General features: G+C 38.2%; 1 long non-coding RNA gene across 1 annotated transcript; it reads right to left on the reverse strand.

Annotated features, from left to right (window-relative positions):
* Nucleotides 1-13,045: 13,045 nt before the first annotated feature.
* Nucleotides 13,046-14,960, reverse strand: LOC128515553 (uncharacterized). Its single transcript, XR_008356689.1, has 2 exons — nt 14,879-14,960; nt 13,046-13,289 (listed from the first exon to the last, which is right to left on the reverse strand). It is a non-coding gene; the product is annotated as an uncharacterized LOC128515553 (long non-coding RNA).
* Between the last annotated feature and the right edge of the window lie 174 nt (nt 14,961-15,134).

Below are 15,134 nucleotides of genomic sequence, written 5' to 3' on the forward strand. Positions count from 1 at the left end.
TCTTAATTATTGGTTTGATAACTGCTAATTTAAAAGATTTTGGAACATATCCAATGCTGAGTGAAGAATTAATTATTCTCAACAGGGGTTCTACTATTGCTGGTACTATCTGTTTAAGAAAATGTGTCGGTACAGGATCTAATATACAGGTTGATGAATTTGAAGAAGAGATGAGTGAAATTAGTTCATTCTCTTCAAGGGGAGTAAAGTATTCTAGGTTCTGATCTGACATGGCTAGATTAACATCTGCATCAATTACATTGTTCGGTTTCAAAACCTCAATTTTATGCCTAATATTTACAATTTTATTATTAAAAAAGTTCATGAAGTCCTCACTATTGCATGATGTTGTTGTGGAGATTTCTGCAGTGGTCTTAATTCTGGTTAATTTGGCTACAGCATTAAATAAGAATCTAGGATTATTTTTGTTATTTTCTATAAGAGTGGAGAGATATGTTGATCTAGCTACACTAAGAGCTTTTCTATAGTTCAGGATGCTCTCCTTCCATGCTATTTGAAATACTAGTAATTTAGTTTGACGCCATTTACGTTCTAATTTCCGAGCGGTCTGTTTTAAAGTGCGCGTGTGATCGTTATACCAGGGAGCAAGTTTCTTATCTCTAATAATTTTTCTTTTGACTGGAGCTACATTATCTAAGGTATAGCGAAATGTCGACTCTAAATATTCAGTCGCCTGATCGAGTTCTGTGGGGTGAGACGGCGATCTAATCGAAGTTGGGAACTCTGGGAGATTACTGATAAAACTCTGTTTGGTAGTTGATGTGAATGTACGTTTCATACGGTAGCGCGGCGCTGTGTGTACATTATTATTGTGACACACTTGAATTGAGACAAGATAGTGATCTGAGATAACTTCAGATAGTGGTATTGTGAATAAATTTCTTATACTTAATCCAAATAATATTATTAAATCTAAAGTGTGACCTGCTTTATGAGTGGGTTCTACTACATACTGATTTACTCCTACCGAGTCCAGTATAGACATAAATGCAGTTCTTAGAGGGTCTTCTGGGTTTTCAAAATGAATATTAAAATCTCCAGCAATTAGCACTTTGTCTACAGAAACGACTAGATTTGAAAGGAAATCTGCAAATTCACTAAGAAATTCCGAGTACGGCCCTGGAGGTCTGTAAATGACAATTAGCGGGATCGACTGAGCTGACTTAATATAGTTAAATACACTTATGTTACTATAAAGAATTTCAAATGAATTAAATTTGTGTCCGTGTTTTTGTACAATAGTCAAATTATCATTGTGAATAACTGCGACGCCTCCTCCTCTACCAGTTAACCGAGGCTGGTGTATGTAGCTGTATCCAGGAGGACTAGCTTCATTTAGAGCTACATACTCGTCCTGTTTAATCCAAGTTTCTGTTAAACAGAGTATATCAAACTCCTGATCTGTGATAATTTCATTAACTATAACTGCTTTAGATGCGAGAGATCTAATATTTAACAGTCCTAGCTTCAGATCAGAGGTGCCGGCTGCGCATTCAGTCTGATCCAAGTTTGTAGTCTTTATGTTAATTAAATTACTAAAACAGACTTTCTGAGTCTTTCTAAATTTGATTTTAGATCGGGGAACAGACACAGTCTCAATAGAGTGAACCCTGAGTGACGACTCTATGCAGCTAGCAGACGGTTGGGTTAGCCTGTCTGTCTGCTCCCTGGCCTGGGCTCTGGATTGTCACAGATTAACTAGGCCTTTTCTAAGACTATGAGCTATACTACAAGAAATGAGAGCAGCACCTTCCCGAGTGGGATGGACACCGTCCCGCCCTAACAGGCCAGCTTTGCCCTCAAAGGTCTTCCAATTATCAATGAAGCCCACGTTGTTTTCGGAGCACCACCTGGACATCCAGCGGTTCAGCGACCATAACCTGCTGTAAGTTATGTCACCACGTCTCATTGGGATGGGACCAGAGCATACTACTCCATTAGACATCGCCTTTGCTAATTTAAACACCTCTATAAAGTTATTCTTACTAACCTCTGACTGACGAAGGCGTATATCGTTAGCTCCAGCATGTACTACTATCTTGGAGAACCTGTGCTGTCCTAGAGCCCTAAGATTACCTGCTATGTCCGGTGCTCTGGCTCCCGGGATACACCTAACCACTGCCGCTGGCGCCCCTAAAGGTCTAGCTAATTTCACGTGTCTCATTATAGAGTCTCCTATAACCAGAGCTCTTTCAGGTTTCTCAGCGGGTGCATCACTGAGGAGAGCAAACCTGTTGGACACGTGAAGCGCAGAAGAGGTGTGCTCCGGTGGGCTAGCCTTAGCGTTAGCTTTGGCTGAACGAGTATGCCGCCGAGTCGTCACCCACTCGCCCCGCTGTGAGGGCTCTAATGCCGGAGTCGGGGGCTGGTTATCTCCGCCTGTGGCACCCAGACTGTCCGCTACAGAAATAACACTGCTTTCACACTCTCTAACCCTCTCTAAAGTCTGGATGCGCTCCTCTAACGCTGATATCTTCTCCGTCAGAGTGCTCACTAACACACACCTATCACAAATAAAATTATTACTAACGACGGAGGAAGAATGTCTAAACATCCTGCACTCTACACACTGAACAAGCTGAATATTGGACATGATAACGTACCTGAGTCGGAGTTGTTTGGAGCTGAATTCCGTTTGTTGTTTTTAGACAAAGAAACTCGCGCGTTCTCCAAAAAGCGCAGAAAAAGGCGAAGCCAAATAGTGTGAGATGTAAAAAACTAGTTGCTATTAATATTATTATTGTATAAATGAAAAAAAAAGTATGTAATTTAAACGCTAACACAAACGCAAACTTTCGCGGCAACGATACGAAAACAGGAAGCTACGTCAGCCAGACAGGAAGCCCAGTGTGCTCGGTGTGCCAGGTGATGAGACAGAGACAGGAAGCATCTATGAAGCCCACGTTGTTTTTGGAGCACCACCTGGACATCCAGCGGTTCAGCGACCATAACCTGCTGTAAGCTATGTCGCCACGTCTCATTGGGATGGGACCAGAGCATATTACGTCATCGGACATCGCCTTCGCTTGTTTAAACACCTCTGTAAAGTTATTCTTGCTAACCTCTGACTGACGAAGGCATATATCATTAGCTCCAGCATGTACCACTATCTTAGAGAACCTGTGCTGTCCTAGAGCCCTAAGATTACCTGCTATGTCTGGTGCTCTGGCTCCTGGGATACACCTAACCACTGCCGCTGGCGCCCCTAAAGGCCTGGCTAATTTCACATGTCTCAGTATAGAGTCTCCTATAACCAGAGCTCTACACAAACATAACCATTCTGATTGGGTAACCACTGTACTCAAAACACCTTGACTGACTCATTGCAGCATCTCCATAAATTTGCTGAATCATGTTAAATGTCCCTGAGGCAGATTTGCCCAGTTTCACATGGAATTTCAAATTCACTTCTTGCTCTATTATTATGAGCATGTGTAGTCTAATCTACTGTGTTTCTAAAAGCCATAACCAAAGTATTTAGTATTTTCTCTTCAATTCCAGCAAGTCACTTATTTATTCATTTATTTTAAATACATTAAAGCTCAAGTAAACTATACAATTCATTCCATTTTGTTGTAAATACAATTAATTACATTTTGAATTCCTGTTTTAATTGTGTGGATGCAGGTGAGGACACAACTGCATTTCAACTACCTTTTTAAATTTGGTAAACTAAAACATGCAAAACCAAACTCAGCATGCATAAAGGGTCAGGTGATCAACCAACAGCCTAAACTACGCAAGGCAAGAATTTTTATATGCTGTTTTTATGTTTTATCTTTTATGCTGTAGCAGTAATTGTGGATAAATGTGAAATAGTCTGTGGTGAGCTGTAGTCTGTGACAGCCATGTTTGTAGACTGCTGTATGCTGGAAAGTGTAAAGTTGTTTGTAAGACATTTTAATTTGTTCTATTCTATTCTATTCTATTTACTTCCAACAAGCCACTGTCTTATTATATTTTAGGTTGGCAAAAATCTATTTAATCATTTTTCAAACAGTATAATAAAGTCAGATTATATTTTATTATGAGAGTAGTTAATAGTATTTTGAATTAATGTTTGCTTTTCATGTTGTAGTCTCTATTTTTCTTACTTTTACTTTTGTTCAGCTGCAAGGCGTGGCTGCCATAAACAAATTACACTCTTGCTTTCTCAGTGTAGTTCTTAGATTCGGTTTCTCTTTTCTTGGCTTCCTCAACAACGACATATCCCCAGGTAAAGCCATTCAGTCATATTCTAGATTACGAAGCCAGGGTCTAAATATAAACTTAAATTAATAATTTGTTGACATACAACAATAAAATAGAAGAATTACATTTTTAGTCTGAGCAACTGTTTTGTGTTATGCAGAACTGGTATATTATAAATATATCTTTCAATATATATCTGTCCTGTTATTGTACTGAGTAGAAGGATGAGCAGCAAGCAAATGCTTCAGTTGGAACTGCTAACCTCCGAGCAGTTGTTTTTTTTTTTTCACCGCAAGAAAACTGAGATGTCTTGTATAGAAGAACCACAAATCTTCCTTAACCAGCTTCGGGACTGCTTTCTAGTACGTGAGGATCTCTACCAGGCAAGAGATGCTTATTTTACTTCTATTTTAAGATTTTATTTTGATCATTTAGCATCTATTTAATATAATGGCATGTTTAAAGTGTGCAAAGTGTGTGTAAAGAGTGCGTGGTACTCATAATGATTTGTCAATATTTAATTTGATAAAAGTTTGCATCAACTAAAATTCTATAATTCTTTGTTTCAGGAAAAATAAACTACATTTCTAGTTATCATTTACTAATATTATCTACATAAATGTATCTTTGTAACAAAAAAGGTAGAAAACCAAACTTTTTTTTTTTTTTGGATTGGCAACAATTGATAGACAATAGTTATTATCTTAATAAGGTAATTGCTTTAATGAATTGCTAGAATCTAAGCATTTTTTTTTTTACTTAAATTTCCAAGATTCAGAGGTGGTGGTTATGTGGACAAACATTTGAACAGTGGATTTTCAAACACAAAGCTGACACATGACTATGAATGATTAATGCACCATTACTTACATGTCCATATTAACTGTGCTGCTTGCAATGTTACGATCTTTTGCTACATCCATTTGTCAGTACAATTGAGTTGTAAAGAAAGCTTCACAAAATAAACATTTTGGTGAAACTATTAGCTGGGAACCCTCAACACCTAAATGAGGCCCCATCTCGCCATCACTATTAAGGACTAGAGCAAATGATAACACACAAGATATGTGAACAAAACAATCTCACAAGAACAGATATGAGCAGACCCAATAGAACGAACACACAACCACACACAAACTATATAAAACAGAATGAAATAGAAAGGAGCAAGTGTGACCAAGTTACCAGAGGAACTCCATCACACTCTTACACTTTACTTAAAACTGCACAAATGTGTATCTAACACTAATTTTTATGCAGAAATGTTTTTAAACAATGTTTTATGCATCTTTTCTTATTCCCTTTTTTTTGTATGTTTTGTATGACTGTGCTAGAGAATGAGTTCTATTCCATTCTATTTTCCATATATTTCCATATATCACCACTGGTCATTAATAAAAATTTATGTTGCTTTCTATACAGGTTTCTTTTACAGGTTCTGTAAAATTAAATATTTATCAATTTGTCACGTATAATTGGAAATAGTAAATGGTTTTGGACATAATATAGACATGAAAGACATACAGTATATACAAACATTTGTACTAAAGATAATATGGAGATTCATTACATGTAAAGTGAAATATTTCAAAAGTTAATTTCATTTTTTATGATTATGGCTTAAAGCTCGTGAAAATCAAAAGTTCAATATCTCAAAATATTTGAATATTTAATTCTGAGTTTGCATAAATTGCTATTCTGTACACATGTTGGGAAGACTGTCCAGAAGATGATCATCAACACCCTCCACAAGGAGAGTAAGTCTTAGAAGATGCTGTATTGAAACATATTGTAGCGTTTTTACGCCGGAAAGAATGCTGGAGAGACGAGTGAGCTTATTTGCTGCCCAATGCAATGGCTGGGAGTACTTTATTAGGCACACAGCAGGTATGGCATGAGCAGCACCTTCACTCAAGAGCCTACATCCAATTCAGCGTCAGCCTGAACTGGAGCACATTTCACACGTCACACCCCCACACACACAACCAGGGCCGAAGCCACTAACCGAAACACCTTTCCCCAACATGGTGAACACACCGACATCCCCGCAAGGCATGCTGGTCGTCAGCCGCCGCCCCGCCCACGCCACAATATTTATGAAAATTTGAGTCGAGTTTTGGTGGTCGATGCAAAAGCATCTCTTCCTACCAAACAAAAGGATGCAAAAGGATAACTGCAGACTTAAAATGATAACCAAGCAAAGTGAATTCAAGAACTTGGGAGAGCTTTACAAGGAGTGAAGTGAGGCTTGAGTCAGTAGATTAAGAGCCACCATGCACATTCTTCAGGAAATGGGCTACAACTGTTATGATTCTAGAATCATGCCACTCTTGAACCAGAGACAAATTCAGAGATATCTTACCTGGGCTAAGAAAAAAAAAAAAAACCTGCTCAGTGGTCCAAAGTAATCTTTTAAGATGGAAATAAACTTAGCATTTCATTTCATGGAAATCAATGCCCCAGAGTCTCAAGGAATGATGAAGAGACACATTATCCAAGTTGCTTAAAGTCCAATGTAAAGTTTCCAGAGTTGGTGATGATTTGGGTGCCTGGTCTCTGCTGGTGTTTGTCCACTGTGTTTTATTAAGTTCAAGGTCAGCACTACCGGCAGAGTTTAGAGCTCTTCAAGCATCCCTCGGCTGACAAGCCTTATGGAGATGCCGATTTCCTATTTTAGACAAAACTACCACTAAATAGTTTGCTGACCATGATATCACAGTGCTTGAATGGCCAGCAGAGTCTGAAAAGATTTGCTGTGGGCTATTGTCAAAAAGAAAATAAGAAACACCTGACCCAACAATACCTAGTCTTCAATAATGCCTCAGGTTTTTCATGTTTTTGTGCTATGTTTTCATATTAAGAAGAAATCTTGCAAATCAGCAAATGCATGTTGAGCGTCAGCTGCGTGTTCTTATATACTGCCTATAACACAGGGTTTTGCCATGTGAATATAAACTGATCAGCCATAATGTTAAAACCCAATACATTTAGCCAAATATTCTGTAGGTTCCCTTTGTGCCACCAAAACAGCGCCGGTCCCTTAAAGTATTACTCCAAAGGGCCTCTGAAGGTGTGCTGTGGCACCAGGACATTATCAGCAGATACTTTAAGTGCTGTATGGTGGGGCCTCCCTAGATTGGACTTGTTTATCAAGCACTTGCCACTTTCCATGTTCAAATGAATTGAGATCTGGAGAATTTGAAGGACAGGTTGAACTCTTTGCCTGCTAAGCCCTATATGTTGCAAACTGTGATGCACTGGGTGTTCTGATAGCTTTCTATCATAGCCAGCATTGACTTTTTTATTCACCTACTTGTGCTCCATTAACTTTTCTGTGGGATTGGACTGGATCGGCTAGCCTTTGGTTCCTATGGGCATGGGTGAGCCTTGGGTGCCCAGGATCCTGTAACCAGTTTACTTGTATATACTGTAAAATTACTTCTGAGAACTTCTAGATGTGTTAGATCATCTCTCTTTCTCTCTCTCTCTCTCTCTCTCTCTCTCTTTCATTCTCTAGAAGGTAACAAAGGCAAGGTCTAAAAAGACAAAGCAGAAGACTTTGTATGAGATTTTGGACTTTGTGGAGAGAGAGCTTGGGCAGTGTATGAATTTGTTTTGGAGTACTGTTTTTCAAGATCACATCCTGCAGCAATATCCTCTCTTTCGCTTGTACCAAGCCAGCCTTTTGGAAGGTCAGTCTCTTTATTTTACATACAGTACAGGGTTTTATCATGTCAAATTATATGTTTGATATTGGATTAATTCATATTAGGGTTCACTGGGTAATTTTAAAATGTTTTACTCATTTACATTTACGACATTGACAGAATGAGTTATGATACATTTGATCAAAAGGTAAAAAGCTCCCTTGATGCAATCAGTCGCAAAACTGGAAAGGTCTGTATAGTATGAAAAAACACACAGGGCATACTTTTTATTTATTATATATAAGGCAGCTAATTAGCATAGACCACAGACACATTCAAATAACATGGACAAGAAAGAACAAACTGTGAATATTCAAAGATGAGCCCTTTAAGGATCATTTACTGTAGGTTTTGAATATCTATAAATCAAGCCTTTTTGTTTTTTTATCTAGAGCAAAAGAACACTGAGCAAAAGAAGAAATTGAAGAGAAAGAAACATGCTGATGAAACAGATGATCTTGAACCAGGTCCTTCTTCTGGATCTCTCTTCAACCTAATGCAACCAGTCAAAATGCCAAAGATGCCAAAGATGCCAAAGATAGAGTGACCACACTGGGCTAAATAAGCTTAATTGTAAGACTTCATGGATTTTTTTTTATTATTATTATTGTAATTTATCATATATTTTTCTTAGCTTAATTGTTAGGATTAAAAACATAACATATAACTTGTGTACAGTGTTGGATGTAAGGTGTTACAAAGTTACAAAGAGTACTTGGATTACTTTTTTGATGTAACAAGTAATGTAATACGTTAGGTCCTCCATTTAAGTACTCAGTTATTTAGTTATATTTTACTGTAATCCATTATTTAGACAATTTATTTAATCTGTGAGCCAGACAGCAGCGATTCGGTTAGTGTGTAAAAGTCGTCCTACAAGCCCCACCCCTAATAACCTGCTAATAACCCCCCCCCCCCCCCCTCCCCGTTATTCCTGCTGTTATACCCCTATCTCACCTATGCGGTTTGACCCGCAGTAAGAAGGTGTGTTAGGCACTGTGACCGTCTGACATTCCGCAAAGTTCTGCAAGGTCAGCAAGCTTCCGCAAGGACTAACGCACAGAAAGATGGAAACGTAATCACAGCGCCAAAATTCGCGGTGAATCATGATGAACCTTACTTACGGCCACTGCGCGAAACTGTGTAGGTGAGATTGGGGTATTGGTAGGTGAGATAGGGGTATTAGTAGTTAACAGATTAATGGCCAAACTTCACTGAGTGATGATGGTAGAAAAAGGTCATGAGTAAAACAACATGCATGCAGGAATCAAAGGAGTTTTCATTTTCTGCAATGGAAAAGTACTCTAACTAGTTACTTTTATCAGAAAGTAATAATAGTAGTAGTAATACTTTTTAATGACAGTAATTTTTGTAATTAGTTACTTTAAAAGGTAACGTCCCCCAACACTGCTTGTGCACCAAATAAGATAAACACATTGCTAAATAAATAAATTATTGTTACATAAAAATGTTTAATGTTTGGTCTGTAATTTTATTTCAGTAATTTCGATCAGATTCAAATGTTGATGCCTATAATAAAAATTATGGACGAAAGAATATAAAAAAATAGTTTTGCCATACGTGGTGTAAGCATATTTTAATTAAATATACTTGTGCATGCAGCAATAACTAATAAAATATTAATGTTAGGCAAATCTTATAGAGGTGAGGTGAGGATAACAGAGTTAAGGCAAGGACAATGTGACGTCACAGTAACAAGGTCAACATCATCAGTATGTACCCAACAAACCTTGGCTTTGCAGCCATCTTAGATATGAGATGCACATGATGTCGTAGTAACCTAGACACGACACGAGCTCAGCAGATCAGCAGATCTTAACTGTGATGTAACAGGCATTGGATACACGTGCAACATGGCAAATTAAAGAGACACAGACAAATAGCCAAAAGACACACACTCATTTATATGAATAATAAATTTAATAAGAGTAGACACAAAAATAAAATAGTATGTGCATCTACATAGTAAGAAATATAAAAATACAAAAGTTTAAGGCCCAAAATAAAAAGTACAAAAATATAGGGGGCCTGGGTAAGCATCAATAGCATAATGAAATGCATAAAAAGTCAAGTATTTGACCTCCTTTGAGGCAGGACAACACCAATTTGAAGATCAGTGAGAGGAACAAAAACAGAAATACCGCGATTTAGATTTGGCACAGGCGCTGGAGTAAAATCAGTTTGGGTGCCAACACTTACGTGACAAACAGGTTTTAGGACCGACGGAGCCTAGGTACTAGACTCTGGTCGTACGGGCCTAAAAGAAAATGGATAAGGGCTATCCACACGCGGTCTTTTAGAAGGACCTGGTTTGGAGTCATCCTTCCTGAAATAAGTAAGCCCTTTCTCCTCTAGAAGCTGCATCAGCGATCCAGATGACTCGGGCTCATCCTCAACAAAACACACTGAGGCCCGGTTCATGACAGGTTCAGTAGGAGTGTAGTCAGTAGGACTGTGAGCCGGACTGTCCTTGCTGCCCCAGTCATCCAAAGGGATGTGGTGATCATTGGAGTAATTGCGAATAGCTATAAAAAATATAATAAAATGCGTAAATACAACAAAATTGACAAAATAAGATAAATAGTTAAAAGAATGTAAAGGAGATGCTTACACATGGCCTGTCTCTTAAAAACTGTAGAGTAAACCGGAAGCACCAAGAATTTATAGTAAATGTAAGCGCCACCCCATATTTTTAAAGTTGAACAAGAAAAGTGAAAAGATAATGGAAATTTATTCATAAGAAAAATAAGTTATAGTGGAAAATAATATCAGCAGGAGGTGGAGTCAGATGACGAGGTATATGTCAAATGTAATTTTAATGGGTAAAAAATGTTTGACAAAAAATAAAAAAAATTGTACAAAGGAGGGGGCTAGGTGAGCACCCCCGCCCCTTGAACATTGTATAAAAGAGGCACCTACAGTATGTCACAGTCAAATCAGTTTGTCTTTGGTGATGCTTGGAATCATATCCTAGGCATTTTCAAGGCTGGCTCACTTTGTTTTATTGCTGCAATAAAACTTGGTCCTCACTTTACCCAGATCTGCACGGAGTCCGGAGTCTTTCTTTGATTTCTTTTACTAAAGTTACAGTATTTAGTTAATGTTTTAAATTAGGGCAACTTCGATGTGGGGAGAATAAAAAATCCACCACAATGGAAAATAAAGTATGTAAAATGACTTCATGTACATGGGACAGTTATAAAATTTACACATTTTCTATGAGGCATATAGATACATTAGTTTTCTTGGCCAAACGTTGAAAAGAGCTTATTTGTAGAGTGTATGTGTGTGTTATGATTCGTTACAAAGAATGGACGCAAATGCAGGTTTGGAGCAGACGAGTTCTTAGTTTTATTTACAAACAGAAAGAATTTCTACCCAAGGAAAGTCACTTGTAGAAAACCAAAACAAAAAAAGGGGGAACAAAAGGAAGAGTCTTGCAATTTCCTCCTGCAGAGTTTTCAGAACTAGAACAATGCTCACGACTTGCGCGATGTTCACTCCTGGGAAACAGGTAAACAACTCGTTATGCTCCACGTGAGGACAACACATACACTGTACTATAACGGTGTACGAACAGGGAGCTACGGGGTCAGCTGGTATAAATAGGGTAGCACATGAGGGAGACACAGGTGAATCTAATTTAATGCTACTGTGAGACACATACACACATAGACACACTAGGGGGAAACAAAGAGGAGGGATTGCACCATGAAATGGCCCAATCCCGCAACCTGTACAACACTCATTAATTGCTAAAGCATTTTCTTTTCCAAAAATTCAATATTACCAGACAACTAAACAATTACTGGAGGAATTGGGAAGTAGGATACAATGGTGCACCAATTTTCCTGGGAAAACACTGAAAATGGCTTCTTTCTAGCCCTTGTGGTTACAAAGATATGATTATGTGCATTCAGAAAGTATTCAGATACCTTTCACTTTTTTATATTTTTATCATTAATTTACACTCAGTACCCAGTAATGACAACGTAAAAGGAAAATTTTTAGAAATTTTCATAATAATAAAAAAAAAAAGATAACGCTTAAATATTGCATGTGCTTATTGTAAGTATTCAAACCCTTCGCAACAACTGTCAAGGGCGAGACTGAACAGGATGGAACCCAATTGCAGAAAAGCAGATTTCTTTGTAGTTTTATTAAAACACTGATGCAAGAAGAGTAATGCAAAGATGTTCTTGTAGAGTTAGTATGGGACGGGAGCTCTGGAATAAATGGGGGAAATCCCCTATGGTGCGATGGAAGGTGGAGCAATGACGTAGGTGGAATTCTGCATACCTGGAAGTGACATGTGTTGGGGAATCCCCTTGGGTTGAATGGCAAGGTTTTGAGCGAAGACGAAACAGCACAATAGCCAGCCCAGTGTTGAGCTCCTTCACAAACAGAGGAGGAAAATCCAGTGCACAGAGCAAGTGCCCTTTAATCAGAAAAGGCTGAAGACTATCCTCCGTGTCCTGTGACGCCAGCCAACATATCCTTTTGAACTGCTCGCTCATGCATTGTTGGGAGCATTGAAACACAGTTTGGTTTTTTTTCTTAACCCAGCTGCTGGGTAAATATTGGACCAACTACATGATGGGTTAATTTAACCCAGCAAAATGGATTATTTGTTTAACCCAGCAAGATGGGTTAAATGGGTCGTATTTAACTATAATGCTGGGTTAATTCTACCAAAAGAATTGGTCAAATGTTCTACCCAGATGTTGGTTCATTTTAACTGGAATGTTGGGTTAATTCTACCTCACAAATAGGTTATTATTATTTTCATGTTTTACAGTGAATAAGTTTAAAAAATAATAAAAAAATCTACCCATGTCTATTAAACAGTTAAAATTAATATACTGGTCTATTACAAAAAAAAACTTCCAAGTTTTGCAAACCATACATATATGCAATAAACAACATCCTATTAAATGTTTGAAGAAAAAAAAAATTTTTTTTTTTAAATCATCCACAGCTTTTACAGGATCTCTGTGACTTCAGATATCTTTTCTGCAGAACAAAACTACCCAGCCCTGGTCCCGTTTTAACATGCAAACACTGTCTATGACTTTTCAAGTAGGCCTCCATATTTCATAGCAACATTACAAAAAGTTCTATACAGGTGCACACTACTTTAAATAGTTAATGTCAAAAATATAAAATGCCTTGAAGCACACATCAACCACCCCAAGTAGTGTGCATTGCTCCAGAGCCTGTCCCACCAGAATGACGAATGCTTGAGAGCAGCGCTGGTCATTATCTCCCAACGTCAGGATGTACAGTACAGTAGGGGTACGGCCTTGACACTTCAGCCTGCTGGAGGTATTCCAACCTGTTGGTTCCAACCTTAGAAAGAAAGAAATGAAGAAAGTAAAAATTTGTTGTATAGCAAAGATTAAACTGAATAAGACTATTAATTTAGTGTGTAATAGGATTGATACTAAATAAAAAATGACAAAGCTGTCCATTAAGATAGGGTATAGGTAACTGTAAAGTTTTTAAAGTTGTGTAGCAGAAGAAGCGAGTTGCTCGGTCTGTCCGCTGAGCTTTGGTAAGCTTTTCTGGTGCCAGGAGAGACTCAGTCAAACAAGCGCACACACATGTTGTGTGTCAAAAAGGTCTCTGGTTATTAACAGCAAAAGATGGGTTTTTATATGTTTGACCAAATTGACCAAATGTCTGTGGCATTATGTGTGTGACATACGTTACTACAAAGAACATGAACCATTGTAAATGTCCTGGTGAGATCCTGAAGAATCAAAGAAAAGAAAGATAGAGAGTTGCCCATCCAGAGATGGATCGCAAGATGTTGGCTCGAGTTAGGGGGAAAGGGGGAAGGAGACAGACAGAGGGAGGGAGGAAGAGAGAGAGAGAGAGACATAAAAAGAATTTGGAATGGTAAGTGTGGGAGGGTTCGCACTTTAAGAACAGATGCAAGAGGAGACAGGAAGATAGCAGCAGGAAAGATTTAACACGTTAATATCAGATATATGAGGAAGACAGCAAGAGAGTAGAAATATCTCCTTTATATATGTATATATAAAACAATTCTAACAGTAACCTGAAACAAAAACATGGAGACAGCTACTACCAAAAATAAAACAACAAAATAAGCATGGCTTTTAGGATAAAGCTCCTAAATATTATTATTAATTTTTTTTAGTCAGACTAGTTAATCTTGTGGTCTACATTGATTTTAAGCTAATTACAGAGGAAATGCATCGTCATAGCTGGTGTCATTCTGGCACATAACAATCACCCTAATATTAATACTTCCATCCAGTAGTTACCAGTTCAGCTGTGGTACTTTTTCCTGTAGTTGGTGCGTTGACTGATAGTTAATTTAGCCTGAGTCACAAACAGCTTTGGTTAAAGAGGGCTACCTGGTTAGCTTACTGCAATTACTGGCGATACATTAGCATACTTGCCAAAGGGGGAAAGGTGTAAAATAACCAAGGGAGAAATTATAACTCGGGAGAAATCCGGGAGAAAATTGACCGCAGAGTAAATTACTAGCTAGTGAAAAACGGGAGGGTTAGCAGGTGTGTATATTTGTGAGAGGGTCAGTGTTTTGTAACACCACAGCATTTTATTGTCTCAAACAGTGAGATTAATAAAGTTCTAATGTTAATGTGGTTGCTAACGCTAGTAACCTAACTAAATGCTAGCGTCATGCTAATACTACAGTTACAGTTTCGTCACCCTGCAAACATTCTACAGAGAAAGATAAAAAGTTCAGACATCTTATCCGTTTCTTTCACACACAGGTGGGGTTCTTTGGCTAACTATAGCAGCTATTGTCAGCTAAATTATCTTACCTCAGACCAGCCTGAAAGTTTAAGTGTAACCTTAACACGGTAACAGTAATAAATGTTATATATAGTAATAATTTTCAGTCATATGTGACTTAGGTGAGTGAACATGTGTATACAGACCTTGTATTTAACGTCATTTTCCCATAAATGAACCGTCATCAGCGGTGTGGGAGCTGAAGAGAGACACGAAGCTCTGACTGACAGCCGCTGAATCCACCGGTGAACTCTGGGGGAGGAGCCAATCAAACTTCAACCCAGCAGCTGGGTTACACAAAAACTACCCAACTCTCTGTAAATAACCCAGAAAACTGACCCAACAGAGGCAACCCAGCGCTTGGGTAGAAAAAACAACCCAGCGTTTTTTAGAGTGTAACAA

Source organism: Clarias gariepinus, chromosome 28 (assembly GCF_024256425.1).
Source record: "Clarias gariepinus isolate MV-2021 ecotype Netherlands chromosome 28, CGAR_prim_01v2, whole genome shotgun sequence".
NCBI lineage: Eukaryota > Metazoa > Chordata > Actinopteri > Siluriformes > Clariidae > Clarias > Clarias gariepinus.